This window comes from Sapajus apella, unplaced genomic scaffold (assembly GCF_009761245.1).
Source record: "Sapajus apella isolate SASKATOON/1434 unplaced genomic scaffold, GSC_monkey_1.0 scaffold146, whole genome shotgun sequence".
Taxonomy (NCBI): Eukaryota; Metazoa; Chordata; class Mammalia; order Primates; family Cebidae; genus Sapajus; species Sapajus apella.
Window position 1 is genome coordinate 1,535,943 of NW_022437086.1, and position 22,473 is coordinate 1,558,415.

Sequence of the window (22,473 nt, forward strand, 5' to 3'; positions counted from 1 at the left end):
GGTGAAAGCTTGTCTCTACTAAAAATATAAAAAGTAACCAGGCATGGTGGTGGGCGTTTATAATCCCAACTACTCTGGAGGCCAAGGCATGAGAATTACTTGAACCCGAGAGGCAGAGGTTGCAGTGAGCCAAGATAACCTGACTGCACTCCAGCTTGGGACACAAAGCGAGACTCCATCTCAAAAAAGTAAAATGAAAATCAATAAACCTCTAGCTAACTTTTACTGAAAAACCTGTGACAAAAAAATAAAAAGATACAAAATATTAAATATCAGAAATGAACGGGATATCACTAGAGACAGTTATATACATTAAGAGGATAATCAAGAACTCTATGCCTATAAATTTGACAACTTAGATGCAAAGGACCAATACTTTGAAATTCACTAATGCCAAAACTCACTCAAGAAATACAGAATCTAAATATTCCTATTAATAGTTAAAAACCTTACATGAAAACAAAAACTCCAGGTCCAGATGGTTTCCTCGGCAAATTCTACCAAATATATATACTAAATGATACCAATTGTACACAATCTCTTCCAGAAAACAGAAGAGGAGGGAACACTTCTCAACTCATTTTGTAGGTCAGCTTTACTGTGACATCAAAACCATACAAAAGCAGTAAAAGAAAAGAAAAAACCACTAGAGACCAATATCATTCATAAAAATAGACTCTCGAAACCCCTCAACAAAATATTGTAAATCAAATCCAGCAATATATAGAAAGGATAATAGATCATGACCAAGTGGGATTAATTTAAATGCAAGGCAGGTGCGACATTCAAAAACCTATCAGTGTAATTCATCATGTTAACAGACTGAAGAAAAACCACATGATCATTTCAATAGATGCAGATAATATATTTGACAAAATGCAACACCTATTCATGATTAAAACTCTGCAAGCTAGGAATTTTAATTTTTCCATTTAAAAAAATTCAATAGCTCTTGGGGCATATAGAAAATAACCTATATGTGGCAGTCCGTTTTCAATTCTAAGTGTCTTAGTATAGGTCTAAACAGGCTACATGGAAGTAAAGAGATAAAGAAGCAGAGTACACTGAGCCATCACTGCTCCCCGTCCCCCCCCCAACCCCCGGTTCCTGCCTTCCCTTTCACCCAGAGGGCAGGTGCCTATCGTTTGGGGCCCCCTTAACCACCCTCTTCTCACCCACCAAATAATTTAGTTTAGGCTAGCTTGCAACATAAATACTTGTACGCTTTCTTATCAGCTAAGTGCAGTCACTAGGGCCGTAAGACAAATGTTTGGAGTCCTGAGACACTTGCAATGCACCGTGGGCTACAATAAAATGCAGCAGAAAGATCCTAAAGAACATACTTGAAACCTTAATCCAACTACCAACAGGTGACATCCAGGAAGATTGCAACCCCGCAGTACTCAGTCAATGAGCAACTGGGGGAGGGACCTGGGCTGTAGGGAATAAACTGCTTGTTGAAACCAGCTGGGTGTGCCTGCTGCCAGACACCTGATCTTGCAAGGCCGCCATTAAAAATCTCACTTTCGCTGTTTTCTGGGTCTCTGAGTCCATTCTTTGGGTTTGGACAGGTGGGTTTGTTTCTTACAGGTACAAGAGGTTACTGGTTAACATGGATGAATTATATAATATATAAAATCCCAGAATTCCCTATATATAGTGAATCCATATCCAACCTACATATAGTGAATTCTGGGATTTTAATGCACTAGTCACCCAAGCAGTGTACATTGTACAAATTATGGTTCGTTTTTCCTTTTTTTGAGACATGGTCTCACTTTTGTTACCCAGCTGGAGTGCAGTGGCATGATCTTGGCTCACTGCAACCTCCATCTTTGGATTCAAATGATTCTCCTACCTCAGCCTCCAGAGTAGCTGGGACTACAGGCGCTCACCACCACGTTCGGCAAATTTTTTTATTTTTAGTAGAGATGAGGTTTCACCATGTTGGCCAGGCTGGTCTCAAACTCCTGGCCTCAAGTGATCCGCCCTTCTTGGCCTCTCAAGGTGCAAGGTTACAGGCATTAGCCACTGTACCTGGCCACCCAATATGTTTCTTATCCCTCACCCTTCTTCCATCCTCCAACTTCTGAATCACCAAAGTCTAGTATATCACTCTGTTTGCCTGTGAGTACTCATAGCTTAGCTCTCACTTACAAGGGAGAACATATTGTTTTTCGTTTGCCATTCCTGAGTTACTTCACTTAGGATAATGGCCTCCAGCTCTATCCAAGTTGCAGCAAAAGACATTACTCCATTCCTTTTTATGGCTAAGCAGTATTCCATGGTGTATACATAGCACATTTTCTTTATTCACTCACTGGTCGATGGGCACTTAGGCTGCTGCCATGTCTTTGCATTGTGAATTGTGCTGCTACAAACGTGCATGTGCAGCTGTCTTATTCATAGAATGGCTACCTTTCCTCTGGGCAGATACCCAGGAGTGGGACTACTGGATTGAATGGTAGTTCTACTTACAGTTCTTTAAGGAATCTCCAAACTGTTTTCCAAAGAGGTTTTAATTTACATTCCCACCAGCCATGTGTAAGTGTTCCCTTGAAGCTTAAAAATTAATTTTAAAAATTAATTAAAATTTAAAGGCAGGATAGAATTCTTATTGTTGGGTGTGGCTTTTTCAACACCCAACAGATGTTACCATAGGTGAATAACTGGGCAGAAAGTTAATTATATCATTAGCGGTTCCCAAAGGTCAATATCTGTACATATTTTTTTCTACAAAAAAAAGTTTATCTCAGAAAAATTAATTCCACCAGTCTCCTACTGCTGAGGTACAGATGGGAATGAAGATGCTTCGCGGCTACTGTTCCTGGACTCTGCTTATTTTCTCATGCTTTTTGTCCTTGTGGTTTTACACAATTTCTTGTATTCCTTAACTCTCATTTCCTTGGGGTTTCCTAAGGGTACAGAATTAAGCACGTATATTAAATCCATTCTGTTTATCTGGGAATCTAAAATGCACTTACTCAAATTTTATCAAACACCTATGTAACAAGCAATAGATGTCAGAAGCAATAAGGGCTCTGAAGGTTTGTACCAACTCAACATATATAGAATCTCAAAGCCCTTATTGCTTCTAACACCTACTGCTTGTCAATGAACCAGTCTCTACCCTCAAAAAGCTTAAACAACTGGGAGAAACATCATACTCTGAAACGTAACATAATGTAATAAATACTGCAAAGCACCTATGGACTCAAATGAAGAGGCTGAATTCTGCCTGAGGGAGTCAACAGTCACTATGGCATTGATCTACAGCACAGATGGAAGGGGTTGGAACTAGAAAGAGTGAGACCAACCAGGAGACCGTAACGGTTCAGAGCACTGAAGACGCAACCAAAGACTGAAGAGGTGAGACCAACGGGATCTGACGACTGGCTGAATCGAGGAGGAATGACTGACTGAGTAGACTGTGAGGCCATTCATGGGACAAGGAGCACAGGAGGAAGAACAGATGACTGAGTTTAGTTCTGACATACCTCTGAGTCACACAGATAACTATGTCCAATAAGCAGCCCAAAATAAAAACCTGAAGCTTTCTAGATGGGTCTGAAATGCAGATTTAGAAGCGTGGTTCTAAATACAACTGCCACGAAGAAGAATGTTCAGGGAGAATATGAGGGAAAGGGAAGATTAGGATGGAGTGCTAGGCAACACCGAAAGTGACGAGAAGGACCAACCAGGAGGGAAAGCATCCCCGTTGAAAAAACACCATGAAGGTAATGGAAAACAGCTGGAGTGGTGGGAGAACCAGGAGAGAGAACGGTAACAGGAAGGCACAGGACAATCTAAGGAATAACGTAATATTCAATAGCAAATGCTGAGAAAAAGATTCACAGAATACAGAGTAACAAGTACTTACAGTCACTACAAATAAAAACTAAGCACTTCATCATTTGTTACCACATCTGTAAAAATTACCAGATAGATTTTCACCCACTCTGAAGGCCACGTGTCACATAAAGTTTACCATGAAGTGTACTGTCAAAGTCTAACAGTGGTTCCAGTGAAGAATACTGGAGGTTTTATTTGACCAGAGGGTGGCAAACTACAACTCATGGCCAAAACTAGCCCACTGCTTGTTTTTGTAAATAAAGTTTAATCAGAACACAGCCATTGGCATTTGTATTACTCTGGCTGCTTTCAAACTATCGTATTATAGAACAGTCACGTAGTTAGTTGGGGCAACAATCTTATGGCCCATGAAGCCTGAAATATTTGTTTTCTGGCTCTTAGCAGAAGAAGATGGCCAACTGCAGTATTATGTCATTATTCACAGATTGTGCCAGCCTAGAATGAAAAGACAGCGCTCAGATGAACAGAGGGCAAAGAGGAGTTTGCTGATAAGTGGCTGAGTGGCCACGAGATGCCTCATAACAGGTGTTTAACTTTGTGCATTCAACCTGGTCCAGGGTCTAGCTTTGGGTTTTACCATGTCAAAACCTTGAAAAACCTTGGGAAGCTGCTATGTGTAGCCTCAGTGAGCCATGTATGAAGGCACTAGAACACACGAATACCACAGTCCTTACTGGGAAGCCTACCCAGCTAGGTCAACCTTCACTACAGGCTATAAGTCCCAACACATTAAAACTTCAGGGTGGTATCAACTCATGCACCCCAAAGTAAGGGGAAGCCTTTGTAATCAGGGTAGAAATCCAACAACCATCCTTATCTCAGAAACCAGCAGGACCGATCTTGTTAGCCTTGCAGCAACCCTTCTACCTGTCTTTGCCGGAAGGTGAGGCTTCCTAAGTCACCTATGATCACATGAACCTCACGCTGCTCTGTACTTTCCATTAAAATCTGATTTCTCATTCCTCTCCTGTCCCAAACCTCTTAGCTCTGTCCTCTGAAATCCCTGCTCATTGATCAATAAGCTATTAACTAGAAAAATATTTCTGCCTTCTTTTACTCTTCCCTGACACATGACTTCTCTGGCAGCCCATTCAGCTGGAAACACATTTTGGTCTCACACTCCTAATCTGCCAAGGCCAGGAAGGAACATACCATCCTTCCTTTTCATTTTTGCTGCCGTGAGTTTGCTCCTCTTTCCCTCTTGCAAATCTTCCTGCTCCTCGGAGGTGTGTTTCCATATAACTACACATGGTCCAGCCACCACTCTGTGTTGCCACCTTAAAGTGACTCTTAAAGTCATAATCACACTTAAAGTCACTCCCTCACGTGCTCTTACTCAAGAAAGCCATTTTGTTCCTGGCTCATCAGTCTTTCTTTCCTCCTCAACTACTATAATCTTTTTTTTCTTTTTGAGACAGGGTCTTACTCTATTACCCTGGCTGGAGAGCAGTGGTGCGATCACAACTCACTGCAGCCTTGAACTCCCCAGGCTCAAGTGATCCTCCTGCCTCAGCCTCCCATGTAGTTGGAACTACAGGTGTGTACCACCAGATCTGGCTAATTTTTGGACACAGGGTCTCACAATGTTGCCCAAGCTGGTCTTGGATGCCGGGGCTCAAGTGATCCACCTCCCTTGGCCTCCCAGAGTGCCACTGCACCCTGCTCCTATCATCTTTTTAAGAGATATCAGCATCACACAGGCAAACAAACACATTAATTACGTCCTAGATAACTCCAACTCAGTTACATTTCCTATGATCAAATGCTCCACTTTATCATCAGCAAAAACAGAGGGAAGAATGGGACAAAAGCAAAGAGGGTTATGGTTAAAACTTTTCCAAAATTGAAGACACACTAAGCCATAGATTCAAGAAGTGTCACTGTGAGAAAAAAAAAAAAGTGTCAAACCCAAAGCAGGACAAATAAATACATATGCAAGCACATCAGAGTAAATGTTCTGAAAACAAAACTAGACATCTTTAAAAGGAGCCAGAGAACAGAGGAAGAACACAAAACTAAGACTGACAGCTAACACCAACAGAAAGAAAGGAAGCCAAAAGACAATGAACTATCAAGCCACAATTCTAGATGCAAGTCTAAATTTCGTCTGAAAATTAAGGTTCAAGAAATTTTCTTTTCCAGATGAACCAAAACTGAATTTGTTGACATCAAAGGAAGTTCGTCAGGCAAAAGAAACATGATCTGACCAGGTGCAGTGGTTCATGCCTGTAATACCAGAAATTCGGGACGCCGAGGTGGGCAGATGGCCTGAGGTCAGGAGTTCGAGTCCAAGGTGGCCAACATGGTAAAACCCCATCTCTCCTAAAAAGAGAAAAATTAGCCGGGGGTGGTGACGTAGCACATCAGTAATCCCAGCTACTCGGGAGGCTGAGGCAGCAGAACTGCTTGAACCTGTGAGGCAGAGGTTGCAGTGAGCTGAGATTGTGCCCTTGCACTCCAGCCCGAGCAACAGAGCGAGACTGTCTTAAAAAAAAAAAAAAGAAAAAAGAAACATGATCCTAGACAGAAGCACTGCAAAGAGAGAGGGAGAATAATGATAGGAGAAATTCAAGGGAGACTAAATGAATACTGTGTAAAACAAAATGTCTTGTGGGGTCAAAAATATGCAGAATTAAAATAAATGACAATAATGACACAAACGGTATGTGAGTACTATATGAAGCATAAATATCCCAAGGTCCATGCACTGATAGAAAAGTGATACAACTATTAATTGATATTAGACTTCAATAAGCCAAGGATGCATGGTATAACCTGCAGGTAATGCTTTAAAATGAGCTAGCTCATGCCTGTCGTCCCAGCATGTCAGGGGGCCAAGGTGGAAGAATCCCGGAGGCCCAGAGTTTGAAACAAGCCTGGGCATCACAGTGAGACCTGATGCTAAAATTTTCTTTTTAATTAGCTGAACATGGTGGCACACACCTGCAGTCTCAATTACTTGGGAAAGTGAAGTGGGAGGATTGCCTGAGCCTAGGAGTTCAAGGCTATAGTCAGCTATGATCTTACCACTGCACTCCAGCCTGGGTGACACAGCAAGACCCTGTCTCTAAAAGGTAAATGAATAAGATAATACAGCAGGGGAAAATGGAATAAAAGATTTTTGATTAATCCAAGAGAAGCCAAGGAAAGAGGAAAATGAACATGGCACTGGTAGGAGAAATAGAAATCCCAAGATGTTAGCTTTAAATCCAAATATATTCATAATTAAATTGAACATATAAAAAGTCTATAAAAATACCTACTAAAAATACTACTATCAACTCTCGTAGGATGTAGCTAACACTGTGTTTAGGGATAAATTATAACCATAACTTCAAGCATTAGTGCTAAGTATCAATCTCAAAAAATTGCAAAAATAACAGCCAGTTAAAACCCCCCAAAGTAAAAGAAACTAATAAATGGAAGAGGAGCAGTCTATGAAAAAGGAAACAAAAATAGTACAAATCAAAGATTAATAAAAGTGGTCAATGTGTAGAAAGACCCATATTTAACTTTCTTTCTTCTTTCTTTCCTTCTCCTTTTTCTCTTTCCTTTCTCCTTCCTTTCTTCCCTCCCTTTTTTTCTTCTTCCCTCCCTCCCTCCTCTTTTTCTCTCTCATCTTCTCTTTCTTTCTAAGAAACAGGGACTCACTATGTTGCTCTGGCTGGCCTTAAACCTCTGGGCTCAAGCAATCCTCTCACCTCGGCCTCCCAAGTAGCTGGGACTACAGGTGCATGCCACCATGCCCAACCTAGCTTTAATTTTTTTTTTTGAAATGGAGTTTTGCTCTTGTTACCCAGGCTGGAGTGCAAAGGCGTGATCTCGGCTCACTGCAACCTCTGCCTCCTGGGTTCAAACAATTCTCCTGCCTCAGCCTCCCAAGTAGCTGGGACTACAGACACGTGCCACCATGCCCAGCTAATTTTTGAATTTTTAGTAGAGACGGGGTTTCACCATGTTGACCAGGATGGTCTCAATCTCTTGAGCTCGTGATCCACCCGCCTTGGCCTCCCAAAGTGCTGGGATTATAGGCGTGAGCCACCACACTGACCTTTAATTTTTAAGAGAGAAAAAAGTGTCAGGAAAGAGAAAGGACACGACACCACAGAGGCCACTTAACTCTCATCTTTCAGATCCCAGCTTTTAACACTTGGACAAGAAGGGGCCTCCCCACTCCTGCTGTTAGCTTTCTATTTTATCCTCTCCTACAACCAAAGCTGTTTTCCTCAAGAGTTTTTATCTAAAATTATGTACATGAATCTAAGTATTAATCAATTACCATGTCTCTTGTACCAGTCTATGTTTGAGGAGGAGAAGGATCATTCAGCAGTGAGTCCCCAGTGCCTAGCAGGGTCCAGCAGGTGAGAGAGACCCAATAATTTATTCAACAAATACTTATTGAGTGCCCACCATTTGCTAGGCACGATATCAGGTACTGGTAACACAATAAACAAAATAGACAAAATTATATGCCCTCGTGGAGTTTACGCCCTGGTGGAGTTTACACTCTAATGGAGGGAGAGATGAGCAGAAAAACAAACAGAAACAAAGCAGGGCATGGTGAGTACAGGGTTGAAGGAATTACAATCTAAACTTACATTCAAAATTTAAAGTTGGGTGGTCAGGCAAGGAGACCTCACTGAAGTGAGAAAGCAAGTCATGCACACCCGGCGGGTGTGAGGTACAGCCAGGAAGCCACGGTGCATGGAATAGGGCGAGCAAATGAAGGGAAGGAAGAGGAAGACGAGATACAAGAAAAGAAACACCGGCGCAAGGGGAGCAGTAGATGATAGGGTCTTTAGGCCATGAAGATGGCTTTGACACTGAATGAAATGGGGAGCCAAGGGGTGGTTTTCGTCACTGTTTATATTTATACATCGAGTTTCACTCGTTGCCCAGGCTAGAGTGCAATGGCACAATCTTGGTTCACTGCAACCTCTGCCTCCTGGGTTCAAGCGACTGTCCTGCCTTAGCCTCCCAAGCAGCTGGGAATTACAGGTATGAGCCACCATGCCCAGCTAATTTTTTTAGTAGAGACAAGGTTTCCCCATGTTGGTCAAGTCGGTCTTGAACCCCCGACCTCCGGCTATCCGCCTGCATCAGCCTCCCAAAGTGCTGGGATTACAGGCCTGAGTGCCCAGCCCACGGTTTATATTTTTAAAGGATCACTCTGGCTATAGTATTGAAAATAAACTATGAGGAAGAAGGATGGAAATAAACTCAGTCCACTACTGCAATGTTTCCAGCAGAGACTATGGTAGCTTAGAGCAAGATGGCTGCAATAGAGGTGGTGAGAACTGGTTAGGCCCACAATATACTTTGAAGGTAGAGCCACCAAGACTTGCTCACAGGTTGGACGTGCAATGTGAGAAAAGAAAATGGTCTAAGATGACACAGAGCTGACTTCAGTAGCTGGGAAGAAAAGTTGCTATTTTCTGAGTTAGGAAAAGAAAAGGCTTCAGAGACCAGGAATTCAGGATCAGGAATTCAGTTTTGGACAAAGTTTGAACTGCCTTTTAAGTGGAAAGGTCAGATAGGGAAACACATATATGAATTTGCGAATCAAATTAGAGATAAATATTTTGCAGTTGTCAGCATATAGCTTGGTATTTAAAGTTATGAGACTGAACGACATCAACAAGTAACCTTTGATAAATGCATCAATCCATTAATCAATGACTAATAAACATATGACTATTAGCCAGCAGAGCTGTCAAGGATGAACAGGAAGTGAACTCTGGGGACCTGAGCTTTCTGTTGGAGTGGAACCACAGCTATGCTGTTGTTTTACTTGATTATTATTATTCTATTTTTTTGAGACAGGGTCTTGCTCTGTCACCCGGGCTGGAGTACACTGGCGCGATCTCAGCTCACTGCAACCCCTGGGTTCAAGCAATTCTTATGCCTCAGCCTCCCGAGTAGCTGGGAAGGCATGTACCATCACACCCAGCTAATTTTTGTATTTTTAGTAGAGATCGGGTTTCACCATGTTGGCCAGGCTGGTCTTGAACTCCTGACCTCAGGTGATCTTCCTGCCTTGGCCTCCCAAAGTGCTGGGATTACAGGTGGGAGCCACCAAGCCTGGATTGTTGTGTTGGTTTTAAAACAATCTTCCTTTGCCTTCAGATATTCTCATACACCACCTTTGAGAAAAAATTGCATAGCCAACAATAACACAAGATGTATTTCCTCAGTTACCTCTTATTTGATCTCCAAATCTGGCAGCTTTCCCTTTAATTGACACCATAGGTTACCTGCACTGAGGTGAGAGAGCACCTTGAAATGATGCTGTACATGTCTTATCGACACCTGGCTGAGAAAAGTGCCCTTTGTGGAAAGTGAAGATTATCCCAACCATTCCTTTCTCTAGATTTGACTCTTAAATCAACCCAGGCCACCGGGAAGCTATGTCTTTGGACAATACAGTCTCTCCTAGGTAAAAGCGCTTGCAATGAGTTTTGTGTCGGCATTATCTTAGGAATTTCAAAAGGAAATGTTCATATGAATGCCTTTGCTTCATTTGCTCTAGCAGTGTTGAAGAAAATACTATCTACCTGTCTCTGTCCTTTACGTGAAACCCTACAAGAGATTTCTTTTATAATCAATGGAAAAACTTTACATTCCTTGAAGAGTTACAGGCAATGTTTTCCTTTTTAGGTAATACTACTATGAAGTATACAGTGTTTGAGTCCATTTATACGATCTTCTATAACAGGGAAAATGGTGATAGAAGTAAAAAATCACAATGGTTATCTCTAGGAGGTTGGGGGTAGGGAACTGATTTGGCAAGAGGCATGATGAAACCCTCAGGGTTTTAGTAACGTAGTAGCAAAGTATCAAAGGTCATCAACAGTTGCACTTTTGAGAAAGAACTGTCAGGGGAGCTATCCTTGGACTCTACCCGCTAGATGTCAGTACTAACCTATCCCTACCCTGCCCAGACACTGTCAAATGTTCCTTGGTAGGCAAAGCCACCACCCTATATAACTTGACAGAGTTTTGGCTTACTCAGGGGTAAGCATTCATCAAAATTCAGATAATACACATTTCAAAACTGTGTATTTCACTGTATATGTATTTTGGCTCAAAAGAAAATAAAATGTAAGCAAATAATGAACTAATACTTAGAAGGTTTTTAGTGATGGTTGAATATAGGGGTAGGTATTTGTATAGCAAATAAAAATGCAAATATAAGTGAAATATTAAGAGTAGAATCTGAGTAGTGGGTATACAGGCATTCTCTAGAAAAGTCTTTAAACTTTTCTGTATGTTTCAAATTTTTCCTAACAAAATGTTGGGAAATTTTATCATGGGAGAGGAAAGAGCGTATGAGACCCAGTGAGTAAGCAGCTGAGCAAAGGCAGAGGAACATGAAAGGTCTGGCAAACTGCAGGTTACTTCCAATGCCTGGAGTGTGTAGTATATCAAGATAGACAAACCATGGAGAGGCTTACAAGAATTCTGACTGTCCCATGCAGGCAAAAAGCACTTTACACTACACCCTCATAGCCACATGCACAGCACAATGGAAGGATATGAAACCTAGAGGGACGATGAAGGCCTGAATCAATGCACTGAGAACAGGTAGAGGCAGGGGCTGGAGACAAGAAACATTAAAGAAGCAAAATCAATAGGACTTAATCACCAATTGGATTAGGAATGCGAGGATAAAGAGAAAGATAGAGGTGTGAGAAAGCAATCAGGACACTTTTTTTTTTTTGTCCAGCTGGAGCTCTTGTGTGTGTGGGGGGATGTCTCACTTTATAAAATGAGGAATTAGCCGGGCGCGGTGGCTCAAGCCTGTAATCCCAGCACTTTGGGAGGCCGAGGCGGGTGGATCACGAGGTCAAGAGATCGAGACCATCCTGGTCAACATGGTGAAACCCCGTCTCTACTAAAAATACAAAAAATTAGCTGGGCATGGTGGTGCGTGCCTGTAATCCCAGCTACTCAGGAGGCTGAGGCAGGGGAATTGCCTGAACCCAGGAGGCGGAGGTTGCTGTGAGCCGAGATCGCGCCATTGCACTCCAGCCTGGGTAACAAGAGTGAAACTCTGTCTCAAAAAAAAACAAAAAAACAAAAATAAAATGAGGAATTAAGTAAATGACCAATTATGTGATATTCTAATACTATCATCTAATATCCTTGAGACCTGAAACTCCTGGTGTAGGAGAAAAGGCATAAGATAACAGCGGAGCAAATAAACACTCTGTAGCCCTGAATTTGAATACGGACTGTTTTAAAGATAAAACATGTACTGTTATCTTAAAAAAAGATATTTCCTATATGTCAAACAATGGCCAATCTATAGCAATAAGATCTAGTTTGTGATCTAATTCCATTTACCCTAAAGAATCAATCTAGGACACCTCAGAGAAATGGCTAGTTTTGGGCAGAGGGCAGGAAGTGCACAAGATGAACTAAGAACATCCGGTCATACCAGACAACAAGTAAGCTACTGAAGGCGTCTGAAGTCAGGTGAAAATGACTCAGAAGAAGGCAGGGAAGTCTGAGCATCAATAAGGATAATAACCACAATGGATTGAAGCACATCAAACATGTTTAAATTCTATGACTTTGTAATAATACAAACTAATTGGTCAACAAGGGAAATGCTAGGGAACCAACTCATTATTTTCAAAACCGGCAAATAAAGAGAGAAAAACCAGGCACATAACCTGCCTTTTCTACACAAACTGTACCACTGGGTAATCAAGTAGTAGACAAAAGGAGGTTTCCTTTCTTTTTTTAAAAAATTTTTCCACAGAGTCATGGTCTGTCGCCCAGGCTGGAGTGCAGCGGCACGATCTTGACTCACTGCAACCCCTGCCTCCTGGGTTCAAGCGATCTCCTGCCTCGGCCTCCTAAGTAGCTGGGATTATAGGCATGCACCACCATGTCCAGATAATTTTTGTATTTTTAGTAGAGACAGGGTTTCACCATGTTGGCCAGACTGGTCTCAAATTTCTGACCTCAAGTGATCTGCCCACCTCAGCCTCCCAAAGTGCTGGGATTAAAAGTGTGAGCCACCACGCCCATCCAGGAAGTTTTTTCTTATACAAGTATTGCAGCTAATCCATGAAGAATGAATGATGGAATAGCACCATTTTGCAACACCTAATAAATTAGTGGATTTGGGCACTCAACATAAATAGCCTTGCCCCTCCATCACGCCACTACTATCAAACCTCCAGATCTAACTACCAATTTCCCAGACGGTGGGAAACTCTATTAGAACAAAAAAACTGGCTTCTTTAATAAACTGCAAGGGGTGGAAAGACGAAGGGAGAACTTACAGATTAAAGGCACCATCAGGCCAGGCGTGGAGGCTCACGCCTGTAATCCCAGCACCTTGGGAGGCTGAGGCAGGCAGATCACGTGAGGTCTTGAGTTCGACACCAGCTTCGCCTACATGGTAAAACCCCGTCTCTACTAAAAATACAAAAATTGGCCGGGCGCGGTGGCCCACGCCTGTAATTACAGCACTTTGGGAGGCCCAGGTCAGCAGATCACAAGGTCAGGAGTTCTAAACCAGCCTGGCCAATATGGCAAAATCCCATCTCTACTAAAAATACAAAAATTAGCTGGGTATGGTGACAGGCGCCTGTAATCCCAGCTGCTTGGGAGGCTAAGGCAGGAGGATTGCTTGAACCTGGGAGGCGGACGCTGCAGGGAGCCAGGATCATTCCATTGCACTCCAGCCTGGGGGACAGAGCGAGACTCCGTCTCAAAACAAACAAACAAACATACATTAGCTGGGCGTGGTGGCATGAAACAGTAATCCCAGCTACTCAGGAGGCTGAGGCACAAGAATTTCTTAAACCTGGGAGACAGAGGTTGCAGTTAGCCGAGATCATGCCACTGTACTCTAGCCAGGGCAACAAAGTGAGATTCTGTCTCAAAAAAAATAAAACAAAGGCATCATCAGACAATTGCATTGTGTGTTCTTCATTAGATCTTGATTTAGACAACCTGCAATTTTTAAAAGTATAAATAACATTTATGAAGCAACTGAACTTTTGAATACTGACTGGATATTTGATATTAAGTCATTATTGATTTTCTTTAAGTGTGACAACAGTATCATGGTTAGAAGAGTACTTATCTTTTAGACACGTATAGTGAAATACAAAACAATATTCCACGAGATTTTCTATAAACTAATCTAGGAATGAGAAAATGGATGGGGGCATAAATGAAGCAAAATAAGTCATAAGTCAGTAATTTTTGATGCTATGTAATGAGTATATGACACCATGATACTCGCTGGTCATCTTTCTTACGTTCTACTTTTTGTACATGTCTGAAATTCTCCAAAGTTTATAAAAAGTTTCTCATTAAAATAAAAAGTCCAGGCCTATGCCTAGAAAAAAAAAAAAAGAATCTGAATTTACCCTACCTATATAGTATGGGAATCCCAACCAAAGATTTTATTATTAAATAAAAACTGTCCTAGATTGGTGAAACGCTACCACCTCCCAGCAGATGCAAACGGAAAACTAATTTACTCTATGGAGCTATGTCTACCCTGAGGGAACAAAGGACTTTCAGAAAGGTCCAAAAAGCACTGCAGAAAATAAGCTCACAGCCAGGTGCGGTGGCTCACGCCTGTAATCCCAGCACTTTGGGAGGCCGAGGCAGGTTGATCACCTGAGGTCACGAGTTTAAGACCAGCCTGGCCAACACAGTGAAAATGTGTCTCTACTAAAAATATAAAAATTAGCCAGGAGTGGTGGCACATGCTTGTAGTCCCAGCTACTTGGGAGGCTGTGGCAGGAGAATCACTTGAACCTGGGAGGCGGAGGTTGCACTGAGCTGAGAATGCACCGCTGCACTCCAGCGTGGGTGACAGAGCGAGACTCCAGCTCAATAACAACAACAATAATAAAAAGAAAATAAGCTCACGATCACAAATTACAAACTGAAGAGAGACAGTATTGGTGAGTTTTTTGTTTTTTGAGACACGGTCTTGCTCTGTTGCCCAGGCTCAAGTGCAACAGCACGATTGCAGCTCACTGCGGCCTCAAACTCCTAGGCTCTGGTGAGTTTCCCACCTCAGCCTCCCATGTAGCTGGGACCACAAGGCATGTGCCACTCACACTCAGCTAATTTTTGTTATTTTTATTTATTTATTTTAATTTTTTTTTTTTTTTAATAGATGGGTTTCACCATGTTGGCCAGACTAGTCTCAAACTCCTGACCTCAGGTGATCCGCCCACCTTGGCCTCTCAAACTGCTCGGATTACAGGCGTGAGCCACCATACCTAGCCTAATTTTTGTTATTTTTTGTAGAGACAGAGTCTTCCCACATTACCCAGGCTGGTCTCAATCAGTCCTCCTGCTTTTGATCTCTTAAAGTGCTAGACTTACAGACTGGAGCCACTACACCCAGCCAGAGGGAGAGTAAGCAGATAGAAACAAGAGAATCCTAAGAATGAAAATAATAAAACAATATGAGGGTGGAAAATAATTAGCTTGAAGACAGCAAGGAGAAGCAAAAAAAATGCCGTCACCACCCTCTTGGACTCCACGGGGTGTGGGCTGTGAGAGAATGAGTAATTGTCATTAAAAAGCAGTGCTGGAAGAGGTGAGTTTCACGGAGGTAAGACTGCAAAGGGAAAGATGGGGAGTTAAGGATGCAGGACAATTAATTTACACAGGACTTAGAGGGAAGGGCTAGGAGAGAACAATGGCAAAAAAGAAGTGCCTGGGCTGGGTGTGGTGGCTCACGCCTATACTCCCAGCACCTTGGAAGGCCAACGTGAGAGGACCACTTGAGTCCAGGAGTTTGAGACCACCTGGGCAACAAAGTTGAGACCTCACCTCTACAAAAAATTTTATAATTAGCTGGGCATGGTGGTATGATGGTACATACTTGTAGGCCCAGCTACTTAGGAGGCTGAGGCGGGAGGACTGCTTGAGCCCAGAAGGTGGAGGCCCCAGTGCACGGGGATTATACCACTGCACTCCAGCCTCGGTGACAGAGTGAGACCCTGCATCAAAAAATTAAAACTCAAATAAAGGCACCAAAGACTTAGCGTCTCTGTATTAATACACTGGACCAAATTCAAAACACATTTTAATTTTTTTTTAATGCCTCTAAACTCAAGAAATAAGGGCTGGAGTCTAAAGTGGGTCATGGGGCCACTCTAATTCCCACTTGTAGTCATTCCAGCTCTCTGTTTTGGCAGCCTTGGAAACTCTCCCATATATCTAGTATTGGAGGGAGGCCCTAAAATTTTATTTTGGCACAAAAAGTCACATTAAAATAACTACCCGAAAATTTTCCTTAGTGATTTCGTCCATATAATTTCAATCAGACCCTCTGAATGTTTATCCTGGTAGTTGAATATTCTCATTGCCTCCCTCTTTTTTTTTTTTTTCAGGCGGAGTCTCACTCTGTCACCCAGGATGGAGTACAGTGGCCTGATCTCGGCTTACCACAAACTCCAACCTCCCAGGTTCAAGCAATTCTTCTGCCTCAGGCTCCTGAGTAGCTGGGATTACAGGCACCCATCACCACGCCCAGCTAATTTTTGTAGTTTTAGTAGAGACAGGGTTTCATCACGTTGGCCAGGCTGGTCTCAAACTCCTGACCTCAAGTGATCCACCCGCCTTGGCCTCCCGAAGTACTGGATTTACAGGTGTGAGTCACCACACCTGGCTCTTTCCCTTCTGATGGCACAGAATGTTATATGTGAAGATCTGGGTGGAGAAACAGCCTAGCTCCTATTTGACTGCTGCAGTACTATGAACAGGAGGCCCAGATCTCCCTCCATTAGGACACATTACATGAAAAAAACAAAGGGCCTATACAACAGCGCTAAAGAAGGGAACCAGGAATGTTCCTAAGACTCAGAGAAGCAACTTCCCTCTACAGAAAATCCACTATCAGAATAAAGAATATGACTTATGTTTTCATCAAAATTTAAGTTTTCATAGTTATAGTAGCCAAGATGTGCTGCGACATGTATGTTTTAGAGCTGTGGAGGGAGCAGCCCCACAGGATGCTCTTTTGTTTGCAGTTTTGCTGCTGACAGCATTACCAGCTCTTTGAGATACCCACACCTCCCTACCCAATCTTGCCAGTAACTACCACAGTGCTACTCACAGTGGGTTCCATGAGCCGGTGCTGCTCCTGCCACTGTTTACTAGTCCATGATGAAAGACATACAGATATGGAAAAGAAAAATTGTCCTATGTTGTAACATTTACAAAAATGTAATTTTATGTATTGAATCTATTCATAAAAACATGGCATATATTTTTTATATTTTTGTCTTTTAAAATGAAATTTTCTAGTACTTTAATTGTATTCTACAAAGTATAGATTCCCCAACTGATGGGAGGAGGATGTATTTACTCATCGCAATGTGAGAAGCACTGTTGTACTAGATTCTTATACACTAGGCCTCAAGTGCCCAGTTTCGAAGGGCACAGCGATGGCAAACCTAGTCATGGTGTCGGTAAAGCTTCCGTGGAGCCCTCAGTCGTCTGTGGAGGAACATACTGCCTGCCACATGGGGCCTTCATGTGTGAAGATTCAACATGCAAATCCTTTATGAGGTTATTCTCACTGATTCATTACACAAATCAGAAGAAACTGACATGCGATGGAGCCAGCTGAGAAACACAGGACATATGTGGACTGAAATGCATCAGCTGAATCAACACTGTGAGCTCAGAAAGAGCCAAAAGCTCCAGCACACAACACATGGTTCCTGGCAGCTTCCTGGAGAAGAAACAATAGCTCCACTAACACAAGCTACTTTTGTAAATTCACACCTCACAAACATTTACGCACAGCTCATGCCTACTTTAAATGTTCTGAAATTCTAGTTAAAATAATAGACGCCTGTAAATGAATGCACCGTTAAGCTTTTGAAAATAAGAATGCAATATGATGAAATATAAAGTTACAGCATTTCTTTTTTTTTTTTCTTCCTGAGACAGGGTCTCCCTCTATCACTCAAGCTGCAGTACAATGGCAGAATCGCAGCTTGCTGCAATCTCTGTCTCCCAGGCTCAATCGATCCTCCCCCAGCATTGCTTTTCTTTTTTTTTTTTAATTGCATTTTAGGTTTTGGGGTAAATGTGAAGAACATGCAAGACTGTTGCATAGGTACACACATGGCAGCATGATTTGCTGCCTTCCTCCCCTTCACCTATATCTGGCATTTCTCCCCATGCTATCTCAACTCCCACCCCTTAATAAGACAAACGCTTTTACCTTGATGTTATATTTTGAAATTATATGTCAATATTGGGTAATGTGCCCTGTTGTGTGATATAATAGATAGCTAATAAATTATTTAAAAAGATGCAGTGAAATGAGCTATTTCCTATGGAGTTAATGCACGTAAAGCCCGTAACTTTCTTAAGAATGATACAATCATCCAGTCTACTACCTATCAGAGCAAAACTACAAACCAGTGCTGGTCTATGAATTATTTGTTAGGAATCCACGATGGGGTCAGTTCAGAAACTGAGAGTAGGCTTTTAGAAGCTTGTACAGGCCAGGCACGGTGGCTCATGCCTGTGATCCCAACATTTTGAGATGCTGAGGTGGGAGGACTGCTTGAGCCCAGGAATTCAAGACTAGCCTGGGCAAAATAGCAAGATGCTGTCTCTATTTAAAAAACAAACAAACAAAACAAAACTTTTATACACATTCAACAAAGCCATAAGACACAAGTACACGACCAATGATTTGTCTTGCTAAAGGGAGAGTAAGAACCTATCTAGGTGCTGCCAAGCTCACGTGGGGAGGTGCACGTCATCACATGTACTCGGCAGGCATGGCAGAATCAAGTTACATGGGATACGCTATGGCTATTTTACCAACTACCTAAATGTATACAAAAATCTGAGAAAATGCACAGTTTTATTCATTTTTATACCTAGTTAATTTTGCAAACATTTTCATCTTAAGCATGGTTTTAAATTTGTAATTTAACATGAGTTAAACTAGAGAAATGAAGTTTATTCTTTTTAAACAAATTTACATATGGATAAACAAGCTTCAATTGGTTTTGCAGCATCTTTTCAGTGGAGAAGACATGCCTCTGAATACAGTAAACCACAGGAGGGTGAAGGAAGTAAATCCAAAGAGATGAAGGCCAAAAGATGCCACACCACTTTGACTCAGGAGTGGGACTGAGCCCTCATATACTGAGTTCAGGACTGTAGCCATAATTAATGAAGTGTAATGTCACAGCGTGTTAACTGCAGATAACTGGTTAATGGAGCAACAAAATCATCAAAATTTAAGGGGCATTTATAAACCAAATATACAGACATAAGCTCAAAATAGAATTCTTTGAAAGAGTACTAAATTTTAAAGGCTAAAAGAAGCAGATGAACAGTATTTTATCCATAAATGCTTTAGAGGCTTCCTGCCTTAGCACTTTGGATTGCTAAAATGAAAATGCTAAATGCAATTGTCAAGAAACAAGTAAATATTACTTACATCAAAGGGTAAATCTGTACTTTCCAATGATAGCACAGCTTGCTATCTTTGGAAACTAATGATGCAGAAAAGCAACTTATAAAACAAAACTTGCAAAGTGCTTTTTACTGAACCGTGACAAGTGCACAGATATGGCTAATATGCTATCTGAAAATGATGGTGATACGAAAGAAGAATTCTTGTTCTCAGTTTTACATCCAACAAACACAGCTAGTTCTGAACTGGGTAAACGAGAGTTATGTTAGCAATAAAACTGGTCTGGAATTTTGTATATAAGAATGTTCTAAGAGCGCAGCTACAATGACAAGAAAACAGAAAGCTTGCACAGAAAGAAAATCACACACTGTGCTGCTTTCATTGACAAGATCTTCGTACAAAAAATGTCAGTTGAACTAAACAGTATGTGTGTAGCGTCATAATAAAAGTCATGAGAATGCAAATACATATCAACAATTATTCTCTTTATTATGTGCCAATAAAAAAGGATATTGTTAGTGAATTAACGTTACAACAATGGTTCATGTTAAAATAATGCTATTGAGGAGAAATTTTAATTACTGAACAGACTCAGTGCTTCTGCAAAGTAAGAAACAAGTTTGTTTCCAACTTTTAAAAGATGTGAACTGGTTAGTCAACTTGTCTAATATCTTCAGTACTTGTAATTATCTTAATACTTCCTTACAAGGAAGGAAAGCAACATGCTTTCTAACAACAGGTAAGAGTAAAAGGCAAAAATTAGGCCAGGCGAGGTGGTTCACACCTGTAATCCCAGAACTTTGGGAAGACGAGGTGGGTGGATCATGAGGTCAGGAGTTCAAGACCAGCCTGGCCAAGATGCTGAAACTCCGTCTCTATTAAAGATATAAAATTAGCTGGGTGTGGTGGTGACATGTGCCTGTAATCCCGGCTAGTTGGGAGGCTGAGGCAGGAGAATTGCTTGAACCCAGGCAGAAGAGGTTGCAGTGAGACGAGATTGCACCACTGCACTCCAGCCTGGGTGAAAGAGCAAGACTGTCTCAAAAAAGAAAAAAAAATGCCAGTTAGAAGCTTCAAAGAACAGGTTTGACAGAGTATCACCAAAAACCTTGTAAATGTAACAGAACATTTTGAAATTTAATTTTCCAACCAATAAGATCTACACACAGGAAACGTAATAGAACCAAATCTATTTATTTCACCTAAAGATAATCTAACTCATTATGGCATAAACTGTGAGAATCGGCTAGTGTTGAAAAATAAAGGAGACTTGCTTTATTTTGGATAAAATTGGAAATGCATATCTTGAACTTGGTGAAGTTGTTTTTAAGATCTCTTCCTCCATCCACATCAAGAAATCTTTGTAACAATGGTTTCTCTAATTTAAGAGTATTATTAAATCAAAACACAGCAAAGTTTAGCCTTATATTGTCACCTGAAAGTGGTGCTGTGCCTGGGCATAGTGGCTACTGTAATCCCAGCACTTTGGGAGGCAGAGGTGGGCGGACTGCTTGAGGCCAAGAGTTTAAGACCGACCTGGTCAACATGACAAAACCCTGTCTCTACTAAAAATATAAAAATTAGCCAGGCATGGTGGTACAGCCTGTAATCCCAGCCAGGAGGCTGAGGTAAGAGAATCGTTTGAACACAGGAGGTGGAGGCTGCACTGAGCAGAGGTTGCACCACTGCATGCCAGCCTGGGCAACAAAGCAAGATTCTGCCTCAAAAAAAAGGTGGGCCGGGTGGCTCATGCCGGTAATCCCAGCACTATGGGAGGCCAAGGTGGGTGGATCATGAAGTCAGGAGATGGAGACCATCCTGGCTTACAGGGTGAAACCTCACCTCTACTAAAAATATAAAAAATCAGCCAGGTGTGGCGGTAGGTGCCTGTAGTCCCAACTACTTGGGAGGCTGAGGCAGGAGAATCGCTTGAACCTTGGAGGCGGAGGTTACAGTGAGCCAAGACTGTGCCACTGCACTCCGGCCTGCGCAACAGAGCAAGATTCTGTCTCAAAAAACAAACAAACAAAAAAAGATACTATATATATATGTATTTTTTTTTTTTTTTTGGCAACAGAGCAGGACTCTGTCTCAAAACAAACAAAACAAAAAGATATTGGTACCGTCTTCAATCCATCCTAGATAAATTAATGAGATAAACTCATCTATCACATGATTTCATCACTTTTAATTCAGTTATTATTGCCAAATAACTATATATGTGACTATGTCTAGTTTTTATATATTTGTATTTTATTTATTGATATTAACATGTAATTCAGCTGAATAAATTTCTTGAACTTGTATTTTACATGTCTGATTTTTTTTTAATACTTCATTTTGCAAACCAACAGCCAATATCATACTGAATGGGCAAAAACTGGAAGCATTCCCTTTGAAATCTGGCACTAGACAAGGATGCCCTCTCTTACCACTCCTATTCAATATAGTATTGGAAGTTCTAGCCAGAGCAATCAGGCATGAAAAAGAAATAAAGGGTATTCAAATAGGAAAGGAGGAAGTCAAATTGTTTCTATTTGCAGACGACATGATTGTATATCTAGAAGATCCCATCGTCTCAGCCCAAAATCTCCTGAAACTAATGGGCAACTTCAGCCAAGTCTCAGGATACAAAATCAATGTCCAAAAATCACAAGCATTCCTATACACCAATAACAGACTTAAAGAGAGCCAAATCAAGAACGAACTGCCATTCACAATTGCTACAAAGAGAATAATAAAATACCTAGGACTACAACTAACAAGGAACATAAAGGACCTCTTCAAGGAGAACTACAAACCACTGCTCAACGAAATCAGAGAGGACACAAACAGATGGAGAAACATTCCATGTTCATGGCTAGGAAGAATCAGTATCATGAAAATGGCCATACTGCCCAAAGTAATTTACAGATTCAACAATATCCCCATCAAGCTACCAATGACCTTCTTCACAGAACTGGAAAAAAACACCTTAAACTTCATATGGAACCAAAAGAAAGCCCACATAGCCAAGCCAATTCTAAGCAAAAAGAACAAAGCGGTGGCATCACACTACCGGACTTCAAACTATACTACAAGGCTACAGTAATCAAAACAGCATGGTACTGGTACCAAAACAGAGATATAGACCAATGGAACAGAACAGAGGCCTC

The 22,473-nt window shown here is 41.5% G+C and overlaps 1 protein-coding gene and 1 long non-coding RNA gene across 2 annotated transcripts in view; one reads left to right on the plus strand and one right to left on the minus strand.

Annotated features, from left to right (window-relative positions):
• VKORC1L1 (vitamin K epoxide reductase complex subunit 1 like 1) overlaps window positions 1-22,473 on the minus strand; it is an 82,152-nt gene that overhangs the window by 27,188 nt on the left and 32,491 nt on the right. The gene's annotated exons all lie outside the window — the stretch shown is intronic.
• The window catches only part of LOC116540940, a 19,148-nt gene continuing 6,999 nt past the window's right edge, over window positions 10,325-22,473 (plus strand). The window contains exons 1-2 of the long non-coding RNA XR_004264650.1: window positions 10,325-10,335; window positions 17,954-17,961. This is a non-coding gene — a long non-coding RNA (uncharacterized LOC116540940). The remainder of the gene's footprint in view (window positions 10,336-17,953; window positions 17,962-22,473) is intronic.